This window comes from Podarcis erhardii (genome assembly GCF_964252035.2).
Source record: "Podarcis erhardii genome assembly, chromosome: 12".
Lineage (NCBI taxonomy): Eukaryota > Metazoa > Chordata > Lepidosauria > Squamata > Lacertidae > Podarcis > Podarcis erhardii.
Genome location: NC_138513.1, coordinates 44358828 through 44373931, shown reverse-complemented (window position 1 = coordinate 44373931; position 15104 = coordinate 44358828). Strand labels below are relative to the sequence as shown.

The following is a 15104-nucleotide window of genomic DNA, read 5'->3' as shown; positions in this document are numbered from 1 at the left end:
TCCACTAAGGAAGTAATGCAAACTTATCTCCCCCCCAAAAAACCCCTTCATTTTTTCTCTTTTGGTTGCCATGGATATAGTGCTGAGTGATACAAAACCCTCCAATTTGCATTGCAAAGCAACAGCGAGCAGTAGAGGACACACAACTTGGTATTCTGAATGCAGACAGGCTGTGGAACTTCCATTTTGAGAGCTGGCAATTACCAGTATGAATAGTGGCGCTTGAAAAGGACTTACCAGTCTCACAATTTCGAGTCCTTGTATCCTATAAATGACACTCCTAATTTTGATTAGAATAAAACAAATACAGTCTCTACAGGTGTGTCTGTCTGTCATCTATCTATTTGCAACTCCTCTCTCTACAAAGCAGAAACTGGCTAGAGAATTCAAGAAGGGGTCATCTGGCCCCTTCTCGATCCTTTCTGAAGCCAAATTTCAGCTGAGGGCCTTGAGTGTAGGCACATGCAAAATCTTCAGAGGAATAGTTTTGCCAATCTTTTTTGGCCTCACTCCAATGGATTTCTACAGAAAAGACATGATTCCAATCAAAATTTGGACAGCACCGTGTGGGGTTTATACTCCTCTCAGGATCACAGTGCATTTTGGGTCTTGTAGTCTTAAACTTGCACAATCATTCACGTGAGGGTGGATTTCACAGGAGATCATGGTGCACCATAGAATTTGTAAACTACCTTACAGTCTCCAGTCCTGCAATTGTAAAGAATAGCAAAGGAAAATGCAGGGGACTGAAGAAGATGACATGCCGCAGTGAATTGGGAAATTAATGCATTCCTTTGAAACGGGCCTTTACATTTTTATGTACCCACCCCCGGGGTTGCTTCTGCAATGAAGAGGAGGCCATAAACATTTCAAATAAATAAAATGGGGGCTGGGTGTGAAAATCTTCTTGTGGGACAAGCTGACATTAGGTGTGGACTGTTAAGTATAGTAATTTAATTCACTGAAACTGTAAATGCTTGTATCCATTACTATGTGCTTAAATTTGATTGGTTGGTAACTGAATTCTAGAGAGTTCTTTAGTAGTTCTCCTGTGATTGGCTAACATTGGTCACATGGGAGGTATCTAGTGAAGCAGAGACTCCATTTTATGTGAAGCAAGATGACTGTGTTTTAGAATCCACTGTGAACACTGCTATGTTGAATAGAGTGTTGGAGTGCCTCTTCTCGTCTTGAAAGAACGAGAGCAAAGCTGCAGGAGAAGAAGGTAAAAGTAGAAATCTCTCACAGGAGCTGTGATTGAGATACGAAGGCTGAAAGTGCTGAACATTGGAAAGGGAGGAAAATACAGTTGTTTGGAAGTTAAAAGAAGAGACTGTAAGCCCATGCTTGGATGAGCATTTGACTGCAAATATTATGTTTCTGCAAGTAAAGTTTTGAAATGTTAAAGTCTGGACATGGGTTTAATTTCCAAAGAAGGGTGTCAGTCATATACAATTTTAGCTTCTTAGCTGTGATTTCACTACTCTGACTTCAACTTGAACAGCAGAGCCAAAGGGGTTAAAATAAAATGACAATAAAGTGATCAAGGGAACACAAGCTGTTTCTTTGTTGCTATGGTGCTGAAAACATGGTAAAACAAATCAGAGGCATTGGAGACAGGAAGGATGCCAGAGTCCTAGAAAGAAGCATATATTACTGTGATACCATAATATGATAAAGACCTAATGGAACCTAAAGATTATAGACCAATATCATTATCAAATAACGATTACAAGCTTTTTACGTTGATATTGGCAAATAGATTGTAAATGACTCTAAGAAATTTAATATATGAAGACCAGGTGGGTTTTCTTCCTGGGAGACAAATGAAAGAAAATGTTAGGAACATCATAAATGTTTTGTGTTCATAATGAAAAGCAGGTGGCGATAATATTTGTGGACGCCGAAAAGGCCTTCGATAACGTCTCGTGGCTATCTATGTCAAAGTTCCTGGAAAAGCTGAGATTTGGTGAAACCTTTCTAAAGGGCATAAAATCAATTTATAAAGATTAAACATCCAATATTATAGTAAATAATATTTCAGAAAAATCTAAGATGCACAAAGGGATGAGGTAGGGCTGTCCATTGTCTCCGCTGTTATTTTCCACCAGTACTTTTAATATTAATATAAATATCAAGAAAAACAATAGAATACAAGGAATAAAAGTGGGACAGCATAACTATAAATTAAAAGCATTCACGGATGACTTAATATTAACTTTTAGAACAGCCAAGAGAGAGCATACTGGAAGTGATAGAAAAGATAGATTTCGAAAACTGGCTTATTTCAGATTAAATAAAAGAAAAACCAAGATGATGGTTAAAAATATGGACAACCAAGCAAAACAAGGATCTAGAAACTATGTGTGGGTGGAATGTAGAGAAAAAAATTAAATATCTGGGGATCTGGTTAACAACAAACAGCTATAATATTTGCCAAGATAATTACGTAAAGGTTTGAAAAGAGATAAAGAGGAATATGGAAAAGAATGAAATTGTTACTGGGCAGGATTTCGGCTATTAAAATGAATATCCTTTCAAAAATGTTATTCTTATTTCAAAATAACCCAATAATTAACAACACTCGATGCTACAAAGCGTGGCAGAAAAATATATCAAGGTTTATCTGGCATTTATTCTGGAAGCCCAGAATAAAACACAAAGTCATGATTGATACATTAAAAAAGAAGAGGCTTCACTCTACCAGACTTCCAAATCTACTTTGAGGTATCATGTTTGTGGTGGATAGAATATTGGATATTGTTGGAAAATATCAGTGTTAAAATTGGAAGGACATGATATACAATTTGGGTGCCATGCCTGCCTATGGTATGGGAAGGCAAAAATTTATAAAATCTTTACAAACCATGTGATCAGAAAAAATATATACAGAGTATGGGAAAAGTACAAAAAAGTATTAGAAAAGAAAACACCAATGTGGATATCCCTGACTGAAGCCACTGCAAGGAAAAGAACAAATATGGATAAACAATTGTTAACATATAAAGAAATTCTAGATCTTAGAGGACAGGAACTAAAGTTGAAAAATCCTGAGGAATTAAAAATATATATTAATGGATTGGTTACAGATACATCAGATTAACAAACTAACATAGATAAAAAAAATGGATTTGCAGAACAAAAATCCAAATTTACAAGGGATTTATTAGATACAAAAGTAAAAGTATTCTCAAAAATGTACAAACTGCTGCTAGAGCAGGAAACAAAAGAGGAATTGTGAAATCAAGTATGATTAAGTAGGCACAGGATGTGGGTCATAATATTAATTATAAGCTATGGGAGAATTTATGGACAGTAAATATGAATTTTACGGCGTGTTATGCATTAAAAGAAAATATGATGAAAATGACCCACAGATGGTACTTAACACCTGCCAAACTAGCGAAAATGTTTAAAAAAGAAAAAGGCAAATGTTGGAAAAGAGGGATTTTTCCCCCACATGTTGTGGTCCAGTAAGGTAATCAGGGAATTCTGGGAAGCAATTTACAATGAATTAAAAAGGATATTGTCAGGGTTTTAGGGAGAGAGGAGACAGAGAGCGAGGGCGAGGAGGAAGAGGACGACAACGAGCCGAGGTTGTCCCAAAGTCCGTCTAGCGAATCAGAGGATTCCCAGAAGGGAGCCCCCCTGGTCAGGCCAAGGGGCAATAGAGAGGGAATCAGTCAGAGAGAGGGGAATGAAGAGGGAATCCCCAGTGGGAGTGGCAAAGCGGGACCAGCTCCCCCGTCGGAACGGAGTAGAGGGGGGGGAGTTGCCAGTGTGTCAGAAAGAGCAGGACAGGAAGGAGGAAGGGGGAGGAGTTCGGAGCAAGACGTCCTGCCTGAAAGGGAGGAGTGTAGTACCGAGAGCAGCGTAACTGTAGAAAGGAAGGTCAGAGGCAACGTACGCGCGCCAAGTTCAAATATAGAGGCGCGCGGAAATGAGGAGAGCTCTGAGGAGGAGCCTGGTGCCAAAGCACGAAGGAGGGGGGAGCAGGCGGGAGAAGACTCAGCCTCTGGGGAGTCCCGGAAAGAGGGAAGACAGGGGGGCAGGAAGACCCTGCGGAAAAGGAAAGAGAGGAAAAGGTGGAGCAGTACAAGCCTCTTAAATTGGTGCAGGGGAGGGACGGACTCAGAGGGGACTTCTAACATCTAAGGGTAACAGATGCGGAGCCACGGAGTTTGGATGTAATGACGACAATGATCTTCAATAAAACCTTTTGTATATAGCTTGGACTGGACTTTGGTCTCTTGTGAGCTGGGACCCAGGGTGGCTCTGACAGAAAGTCCCCTCCAAAGAACGCAAAATTTTTTTTTTGCAAAGCTCACGAACGGTGACAGCCATGACTGCGGAGGAGCAGTTGACAGCGCTGCGAACTACAGTTTCCGAACTCACTGCTGCAGTCCTTGCGTCTCAGAAGAAGCATGACGAAATGGAGAAGCGCTGCCAGGACCTGCAAACAAGGTGGGAACGTGCAAGCAGGGAAGGGTTCCCAGGGTCCAGATCAGAGGGGATTGGACTTGGACGGAGGGGGGGCAGCCTAGTCACCCACTTCGATGGGAACCTGAAGCACTACCCCAGTTTCAGAGCAGACGTTTTGTATGCATTGCACTTGCTTCGTCATGACTTTAAAGATGAGGAGGAGAAAGTGGGGTTTATTGTTTCTCACTTGCATGGGCCGGCCAGAGACTGGTTGCGCAATTTGTGGCGTGAAGATGGCCCTGCCCGCCGCGATGCAGATGAATTCATTAAAGCGATGGATGCCTGCTTCCAGTCTACTGTAGATGTGGATCTTGCACGCAGGGAAATTTTTGGATTGCGGCAAGGCAAAGCCACTGTGCGTCAGTACCATTCTAGATTTTTTGCTTTACTGACTGCGCTAAGCTGGGAGAAGGATTGTGCACCTGTGAGGGATTTGTTCTGGGAGGGGCTCAGCGGTCCCATTAAGGATGAACTTGCCAGGGGAGACAGACCCCAGACCCTGGAGGAGCTTGTGCAGAGGGCTTTGGCGATTGGGATACGGCACGAGGGACGTCCTTGGCACACTGAGGAAGAACGTCAGGTGCGTCCACCAGCGAGGACGTCTTCTTTCATCCCCAGGGAGTTCAGTCAGTCACATCCTTCGCCACTGGGAAGGCAGGGGGAGGAGCCCATGGAACTTGGTGGTGCTAAGGCTCAAGCAACAGCCAGAGCCCCAGCTTCCGGTGCAGTGAAGGCAAAGCCTCCTAGAGGGACCAGGAAGTGTTACATTTGCGACAGTGCACAGCACATGGCGAAAGAGTGTCCCCAGAGGCTGCAGAAACACACTGCAGCTTTAGCAACTGTTGCAGCAGAAATGATGCAAGCAGAGCAACCTCAGGGAAACGACAGTGCCTGGCTGGAAGCAGAGCTGCTGGGGCTCAGCCAGGCGAATCTGTAGAGCAGTCCCCAGCGCTTTTGCAACGCACAGACCCTTTACCACCCAAGCCAGCGGTGCAGCTCACTGCAACACTTCAGTTGCCGAATGGAACCACCCTGGAAGTCCCCATCACGATTGATTCTGGGAGCAACGCAGATTTTGTGGGGACGCACTTTGTCAAGCAGCATCGCATAGCGCTTCTGCCAGCGACAACACCTCTGAACGTAGTCACGGTGGATGGCAGGAAATTGCTAGGAGGACAAGTTGTGCAACAGACGCCTCCCATGGTGATGAGGATTGGAAATCATCGAGAAGTCATCAGCTTCAATGTCACCCGCCTTTCAGACACGCCTATAGTATTAGGCATGAGTTGGCTGGAGAGACACAGTCCTGCTGTAGCGTGGTACCAACGGCAGATCACCTTTTGCTCATCGTACTGTGCTCAACATTGCATCCAGTCCAGCCAGGAGGAGGGAGCTGAGCAGCAGTTGCAACTTGGCATGGTGCAGGCAGTACCCCGCAAGTACGAGGGGTTCCTGGAGGTTTTCTGCGAGAAGGAAGCTGACCAGTTGCCGCCCCACAGGCCTTATGATTGTGCCATCGACCTGGTGCCAGGGGCGCAGTTGCCGACTGCAAAGCTGTATTCCATGTCTGAGGATGAGATGCAAGAACTCAGGGAGTTCATAGAGCACAATTTGAAGCGCGGATTCATCCGAGAATCGAAAGCGGTGGGGGGCAGTCCTGTTTTCTTTGTAAAGAAGAAAGACACGCCCCAGAAAAGACTCATTGTGGACTATCGATTCATAAACAGTAAGACCAAACCCAAGGCCTTCCCCATGCCCAAGATAGATGATCTCCTGGCAACCGTAAGGAAGGGGAAGATCTTCACCAAATTGGATCTGCGTGGAGCGTATAACCTCATACGCATCCGGGAGGGCGATGAGTGGAAGACGGCCATGTTCACGCCTCTGGGCACGTACGAATACAGAGTTATGCCATTTGGTCTCCAAAATGGATCTCACGTCTTCCAAGCATTTATGCATCACGTGCTAGCGGGACTTCTCTACAAGAAATGCGTGTGTTTCCTCGACGACATCCTGATCTTTTCGGAAACGGAGGAGGCCCATGAGAAGGACGTAAAGGAAGTCCTGCAGAGACTACGGGAGAACAAGCTCTACGCCAAGTTAGAGAAGTGCCAGTTTGATGTGACGGACGTGGATTTCCTAGGCTACAAGCTGTCCGACAAGGGGCTGGCCATGGACAGCGCCAAGGTCCGCGCGGTGTTGGACTGGAAGAGCCCTCGCAATCGGAAGGAAGTCCAAAGATTCATCGGCTTCGCCAACTTCTACTGCAAATTCATCAGAGGTTTTGCAAAGGAGACGGCAGCGATCACGGACACTCTCAGTTCCAAGAAAAAGAGGTTCGTGTGGACGGAACAGGCGGAGCGCTCTTTTCAGAAGCTTAAAAGCCTTTTCGCCTCCGAGGAGCAGCTGCTGCACGTGAATCCAGGCAAGCCCATACGACTAGAGACCGACGCGTCAGACAGAGCGGTTGGAGCCGTACTCCTGCAAGAAGATCCACATGGAAACTGGAGACCCGGTGCCTTTTACTCCAGAAAGCTCAGCAAAGCGGAGCAAAACTACACCATATGGGACAGGGAGCTGTTAGCCATTCACGCAGCTTTCAAAGCGTGGCGACACTTCCTCATAGGAGCCAAGCACACAGTACAGGTCCGCACGGATCACAAGAACCTAGAGTATTGGCGCACGGCGAAGCTCCAAAGCCAGAGGCACATGCGCTGGGCGGAATTCTTCGCGGATTTCGACTTTCGGATAGAGTACGTCCCAGGAGATTCCAACGTTATAGCCGATGCGCTATCCAGGAAACCGCAATATCTCGCTGAAGCGGCGCCTGTAGCAGCCAAGCACATTTTCGCACCGCAGGCGTGGTCGTGCGCTGCCGCCACAGTAGATCTGGACGCGGTGCGACGCGCGTTGCAAGTGGATCAGTTCGCACAGTCCAAGATGGAGGAATTGCGCAGAGGTGTGCAGAGTGGCGAAGAGTTCCAACTACGCGACGGGCTGCTAACTCGCAAAGGTGCCCTCTACGTGCCAAGCGACGAGCTTCGCGCAAAGGTTCTGCAGCAGTTGCACGACGCCCCCAGTGCGGGCCACTTCGGTAAGGAGAAGACAATAGAACTGGTGGCAAGAGACTTTTGGTGGCCCCGGATGCGTGGAGAGGTAGCGGATTACGTCGCCAGGTGTGACACTTGTCAGAGGTTCAAGCCAGTACACCAGAAGCCAGCGGGGCTGTTGGAACCGCTGGAAACGCCACAGCAACCGTGGGAGAGGGTAGCTCTGGACTTCGTTACTGACCTGCCCAGCTCCAGGGGGAAGACGGCGGTACTGGTGGTTGTGGACCTGTTCACCAAGATGGCGCACTTCATTCCATGCGCAAAGGTGGCGACGGCGGAACAGACTGCCAAACTCTTCATCGATCACGTGTTCAAGGTGCATGGGCTGCCGCAGTCCATCCTGTCCGACAGGGGGCGCCAGTTTGTTTCCAATTTTTGGCAGAAGCTTTTAGGTATCCTGAACGTCAAGATCAACCTCACGTCGGCGAGACACCCACAAACCAACGGCCAAGCTGAGAGGGTCAACGCGATCATGCAGCAGTACCTGAGATGTTACGCCAACCAGCGACCAGCAGTTTGGGTGGACTACCTGCCGATGGCAGAGTTTGCCTATAACAACACGAAGCACGCGTCCACGGGGGTGACGCCGTTTTTCGCGAACAATGGTCGTCACCCCAGAACCTTCCCGGGGTTCGTGGCACCGGGAGAGGGGGTGCCGCAAGGAGCCGACCAGTTTGCAGCGGAGCTGCAGGAGGTGCACGAAGAGTTGCGGAGACATTTAGAGCTGGCCAAGCAAGCATATAAGGTGCAGGCTGACAAAAACAGGAGAGAGGGAGAGGAGATCCAGGTGGGGGACTGGGTGTGGTTAGCGGCCCAAGCGATGCCAGCCAAGTCGTTGGCCAAGAAGAAGCTGGGGCACAGGCAGTTAGGGCCGTACCAGGTGGAGGCTAAAATCAACCCTGTAGCCTTTCGACTAGCCCTCCCCGAAGGTTCCAGAGTGCACCCGGTCTTTCATAGATCGGTGCTCACTCCCTACAAGGCACCGCACAGGTTTCAGGAGTCTGACACAGTCACGCAACAACACACTAAGTCACAGGAGAGGGAGAGGGCGCCTAGGGCCGAACCACTCAACGAGGTCACAGAGATCCTGGACTCGAGATGGGGGCAAGAGGGAGTAGAATATTTTCTAGTCAGAGAGGGTGCCCCAGTCAGTGCCAATGGTTGGGTGCCGGGCTACGCCTTAGACGAACCTCTTTTAAAAGACGAGTTCCATGCCCTTTTCCCTCATAGACCCATGCCAGCCGAGTACTTTGATGACTGGCTCTTTACGCCCACATGTTCAGGCAGCACTTTCCACGGCTTTTCTTCAGCTGAAGAAAGGTCGCCGGACTCCAACTCGCCCAGGGGATCGTGTTCGGGGGTGGACACAGAACCCTCTTATTGGTGGGACGAGCAACCAGAGGAGGACTGGCGCAGGAAATGGCTGACGGGACCTTGGCAGGCAGCACCGGACCAGGTACCAATGGAGGAGGGAGAAGAGAACACCTTGGGTCAAGAACCCGAATTCGAACACTCGTACAACGAACTGCAAACAGAGGAGATGGAGGTGCAGAATCTGTATCCTGCGTCCGCCTCCGAAGAGCGGCAGCTTCCACAACCTGCACCCGATGAGCGGAAGGGGGGAAGGGGGGGCTTCGAGGGGGGGATGGATGTCAGGGTTTTAGGGAGAGAGGAGACAGAGAGCGAGGGCGAGGAGGAAGAGGACGACAACGAGCCGAGGTTGTCCCAAAGTCCGTCTAGCGAATCAGAGGATTCCCAGAAGGGAGCCCCCCTGGTCAGGCCAAGGGGCAATAGAGAGGGAATCAGTCAGAGAGAGGGGAACGAAGAGGGAATCCCCAGTGGGAGTGGCAAAGCGGGACCAGCTCCCCCGTCGGAACGGAGTAGAGGGGGGGGAGTTGCCAGTGTGTCAGAAAGAGCAGGACAGGAAGGAGGAAGGGGGAGGAGTTCGGAGCAAGACGTCCTGCCTGAAAGGGAGGAGTGTAGTACCGAGAGCAGCGTAACTGTAGAAAGGAAGGTCAGAGGCAACGTACGCGCGCCAAGTTCAAATATAGAGGCGCGCGGAAATGAGGAGAGCTCTGAGGAGGAGCCTGGTGCCAAAGCACGAAGGAGGGGGGAGCAGGCGGGAGAAGACTCAGCCTCTGGGGAGTCCCGGAAAGAGGGAAGACAGGGGGGCAGGAAGACCCTGCGGAAAAGGAAAGAGAGGAAAAGGTGGAGCAGTACAAGCCTCTTAAATTGGTGCAGGGGAGGGACGGACTCAGAGGGGACTTCTAACATCTAAGGGTAACAGATGCGGAGCCACGGAGTTTGGATGTAATGACGACAATGATCTTCAATAAAACCTTTTGTATATAGCTTGGACTGGACTTTGGTCTCTTGTGAGCTGGGACCCAGGGTGGCTCTGACAGATATTAAAAAAAAACCTCCCAAAAAAGTCTGAGACATTCCTCTTGGGAATGGTAACAACAGAAGTCCCTAAAAACAAAAGAAATTATTATTATATGCCACCACTGTGGCCAGAATCTTATTGGTACAAAGGTGAGAAACAAGTACGGTACCCACCAAGGAAGAGTGACCATATTAAAATGCTTGGGGATGCTGAATTGGCAGGTATAATGAATAGGATAAGAGAAAAGAAAAGGGTGATAAAGAATATAAGGAGGATTGGAAAATGTTTATTGGATATTTTGAGAAACAGGATAAATAAGTAATTAACCTAGCAGGTCTTGAGTAAATCCAGCAGAACAGGAGCTAATAGAGGAAGAAATATGAAGACTAAAAATTTGAAATACGTGATTTAGTAGAAAAGTAAAGAAACAAGGAAAAAGTTGGAAGGGGAGTCATTTGGGATTTAGCAGTACGCTGTGATTGGTATGAAAGTTGTATAATTGGTGGGTGGAGGGAAGGGGGTGTGGGACGTGTGTTCTTTGTTTCTGTATTAAAAATGCAAATAAAAATTTAAATTTTAAAAAAGGTAAAAGACAATAAAGCGATCAAGGGAACACAAGCTGTTTCTTTGTTACTATGTGTCAGGGGCTCAGGAGCAGAGGCACAGGAGAGGGAGGAAATGGAGAGCGAGGGGGAGGAATCCGAGGGGAGCGTAGGCGGTGACAGTGGTCAGAGGGATTCCACGAGCCTCTCCAGCGAATCGGAAGATTCACAGAAGGGAGCGCCGATGACCAGGGCAAGGGGGGTGCCAAGGGGGAAACCCCAGAAGGAAGGGGCCAGCGGGGACTCCCAGAGCAGCAGTTGGAAATCAGGACCAGCTTCCCCACCAGAGCGCAGTGGGGGGGAGGAGTCCCAGGAATCGGGACCAGTGTTCTCACCACCAGCGAGAGGAGATGAGTCAGGATTGACCACGCCTCCATCGGAGAGCGGGGAAACGGTCAAGAGGAAGGTTACCGGCTGGGCGCGCGCGCCAAGTTCAAATGTACAGGCGAGCGGCACAGCTCGTAGCCCGGATAGGGAGCCAGGTCCTAAAGCCCGCCGGAAGGAGGGGCAAGACTCAGGGGGGTCAGCGTCAGAAGAGTCCAGAAAGGAGGAAACCCCAGGGGGCAGAAGGACCCAGAGGAGGAAAGAACAACGGAAGAGGTGGAGTAAGGCTAGAGTCTTAAACTGGTGTCTAGGAGGCGGAGACTCAGATGGAGCTTCGCCGGTCTAAGCTCTAAGACGTAGAGTTGCACGCTGTGATTTGGAAATGGAAACTAATCTTCAATAAAGACTTTTATACGTTATTACTGGCTAGCGTTGGTCCTCTGTGAGCTGGGACCTGGAGGCAACTCTGACACTATGGTTCTGAAAACGTGGTAAAACAAATCTGGGATGAGCAGAGTGAGAGAACAGGGGCAGGGAGACCTCTTATTCATTCAAAAAAAATATTTGTCTACCACTGTGTTTCATAAAACATATATCGAAGCTGTTTACAGCAATCAAAACGTAAAATCTGACCTAGTGGGCCAGATCTTTATCTTCACTCACCCAACTTTGACAGGTGGGTGGGACCTCCACCTGCCAATCATTCACTATAATGATGTCATGTGACTTTAACCTGTCAAAGAGCAGTGGGCAGCACTTCACAAGTGCCCAACAGCCAGTTGTCAGTCATTTTAGAAGTGAAAGAGAGGAGCAGGCAGAGTGCCTCCTAACTGCATGCCCAGTATAATATCTAACACAGGAAAGCACATTGGGCATGGGGAAGATGTGGCTCTCCAAGTGTTGTTGCACTATAACTCCCATCATCCATGACCATCAGCCATGGTTGCTGGGACTGATGGATGCTGTAGTTCAGCAACATATGGAGGGCTGCACCTGTCCTGCATGTACACAAAACACGTGTACCAAACAAACCAGAGGGTCATTGAAGACTAAAATGTTACATGGGAAAACCCTCTGCCATGATATGGGACACGGGTGGCACTGTGGGTTAAACCACAGAGCCTAGGACTTGCCGATCAGAAGGTCGGCGGTTCGAATCCCCACAACGGGGTGAGCTCCCATTGCTCAGTCCCTGCTCCTGCCAACCTAGCAGTTCGAAAGCACATCAAAGTGCAAGTAGATAAATAGGTACTGCTCCGGCGGGAAGGTAAATGGCGTTTCCATGCGCTGCTCTGGTTTGCCAGAAGCGGCTTAGTCATGCTGGCCACATGACCTGGAAGCTGTACGCTGGCTCCCTCGGCCAATAAAGCAAGATGAGCGCCGCAACCCCAGAGTCGGCCACGACTGGACCTAATGCTCAGGGGTCCCTTCACCTTTTTATACCTGATCATTATTAAAAGATAATCCCGAATCATCACAATTAGAGTACAGTGGTACCTCGGGTTAAGAACTTAATTTGTTCTGGAGGTCCGTTCTTAACCTGACACTGTTCTTAACCTGAGGTACCACTTTAGCTAATGGGGCCTCCCGCTGCCACAGCACGATTTCTGTTCTCATCCTGAAGCAAAGTTCTTAAGCCAAGGTACTATTTCTGGGTTAGCGAAGTCTGTAACCTGAAGCATCTGTAACCTGAAGTGTCTGTAACCCGAGGTACCACTGTATGCCGGAAGCAGAGAAAACAGCACACCCACAGGTGTCTGGAGAACAAGGAATAACATTCCCGGCTACCTCAAACGATGATCCACACACTTCTTCTGAGAGAGGTTACCACCTGCTATTGTGGGAATTTCATTCTTGAACCACAATTACACAACCGGTAAAGAGGATATTACAAGACCATCCAAATGACTCCTGAGGGAGAAAGGTTGTTTTCTGCTGCTCCAGAGAAGCGGACACGGAGCAATGGTTCCAAACTACAAGAAAGAAGATTCCACCTAAACATTAGGAAGAACTTCCTGACAGTAAGAGCTGTTCGACAGTGGAATTTGCTGCCAAGGAGTGTGGTGGAGTCTCCTTCTTTGGAGGTCTTTAAGCAGAGGCTTGACAACCATATGTCAGGAGTGCTCTGATGGTGTTTCCTGCTTGGCAGGGGGTTGGACTCGATGGCCCTTGTGGTCTCTTCCAACTCTAGGATTCTATGATTCTAACCTGACCTGAACCAAGTAAATCCAACTATTTTCAATGGGAGTTTCTCCTGAATGAACAGAATAGTATTGGATGATCTGTAATAAACGGTTCTGCTGTGCTTCAGCCAAGGTTGTTTGATACAGGATCAACATAATAGATGTCCTAATTTTCACTGTTTAGAGAGAGAATACAGCACCCAAGATAACAGTCATACCCATACATTTAAACTTTCACTTGCTTCCCCCAGTTTTACTGTCCATCAAATTTTAATTTAAGTTTGAGATGTTGGTAATTCTGAAGCCGGACAAGAAGTGAAAGATCACATCGAGACCCAATCGTTTTTACAAGTGTTCTTCACTCACACAATCACACCCATAGTGTGTGGGGTGGGGAATAAAACACAGAATCCAAAATAAAGACCTTTACCTATTGGAGTGTGATGCCCGGGTGACATTTCCAATGACTTTTATACAGACAGAAATCCAGCCAGTAAGTTTCCCAAGTCGAAGTGATATCTCTTGCAGCCTTTAAAATACTTGAAGCCTTTTTGTCTTGCTGCTCCTAAACGAAGCAAGCAAAAGGGTGAAAGACAAACATTTGCCTATCCTGCAGTGACATTTTCATAATCCACGCCCAGCTCCATGTCTAAAGCAAAACCTGTTTTTCAAAGGTATTTTATCTGGGATCATTTAGATAACAGCAAGATCGAGGAGGGCTTCACTCCAAATATAAACAGATCTTGTGTGGAAGGAGAAAGAACAGACATTTGACTAAGCAAGCTCATTTATTATATTGTATGTTGTAGAGCCAAGATACCGTCACCATCAATGTAAGATTAAGGTCATTAAGGTCAGAGGGATTAGAATAGATGATTTCTGAGGTATACATTTCATAGAGCCAAAACAAGGTTTTTATGTATGATATGCTAGGTGCTGTTGGCAGCTGAATGCAGGAGTTTTGGAGCAAGTGTGATGTACAGTGATACCTCAGGTTAAGTACTTAATTCATTCCAGAGGTCCATTCCTAACCTGAAACTGTACTTAACCTGAAGCACCACTTTAGCTAATGGGGCCTCCTACTGCTGCCGTGCCGCCGGAGCACAATTTTTGTTCTCATCCTGAAGCAAAGTTCTTAACCCAAGGTACTATTTCTAGGTTAGCAGAGTCTGTAACCTGAAGCGTATGGAGCCTGAGGTACCAATGTAGTCTGCCTCTGAGACCTGGATTCAAATCTAGGAGGGGAGAAAAAGGTTCTTCAGTCTGCATCTGAAAGTGAACCAACCAATTCTGTAATTCTCAGGTGTAGACGCAGATCAGAAACAGCTAGCTATCAGATTGCACAGTTGTGAGGGCAATGAAGAGATCAGGGCACTAAAATAGCCACAACTTTATTGAATGAAGAAGAAGATGAACTGATCAAAAATGCCCCCCCCCAAAAAAGCAGTGAAATTAGGCCAAAAGGTTTGTATTCCCATACTCCTGAGGCTTGACCTGGCTGCCCTGTCAATTGACCACAAAGGTCATCTCAGCATCAAGCTTTCTCTGATCGGACAAATCTGCCTCCCCATTCTGACTCCTGGTCTGGTTGGACCTCACATCCCAAGTTCGTTTTTAGCAGGAGTGATAGACTGAACAGCAGACTGCAAACATTTTCCTAATATAGATAGTGGTGTAAAAAAAAAAAAAATTCCCCCCAGATACAGCTTCTGTCAATACTGTAGTTCTATGACACGGTCAGCCTGTTACATCCTGTTACGCAGCTGTTAAAGGCAGTGGCACTCCGCCAGACAAATATGTTGGCAAACTGACGTCGTTGGAAAGCCAATGAGAAAGATGCCCATTGATATAAGCTGAGCCAGGATGCCCTCTGCATTTTTTGCTCAAATCCCACTTCACTCTGCACACTCAGCTTCAGGATATTTTCTTTTAAGAAATAATTCCTATTTTTTTACAAGCTTGCCCGCTGCTGTGAAAGCACGCTGCTTCCCGATTACCTCTGAAAGAAATGCAAACA

General features: G+C 47.5%; 1 protein-coding gene across 1 annotated transcript in view; it reads right to left on the bottom strand.

Moving 5' to 3' along the window:
• ITPRID1 (ITPR interacting domain containing 1) overlaps positions 1–13604 on the bottom strand; it is a 75604-nt gene extending 62000 nt beyond the window's left edge. The window contains exon 1 of the mRNA XM_081834754.1: positions 13518–13604. The gene's annotated coding sequence lies outside the window, so the exon portion shown is untranslated. The remainder of the gene's footprint in view (positions 1–13517) is intronic.
• Between the last annotated feature and the right edge of the window lie 1500 nt (positions 13605–15104).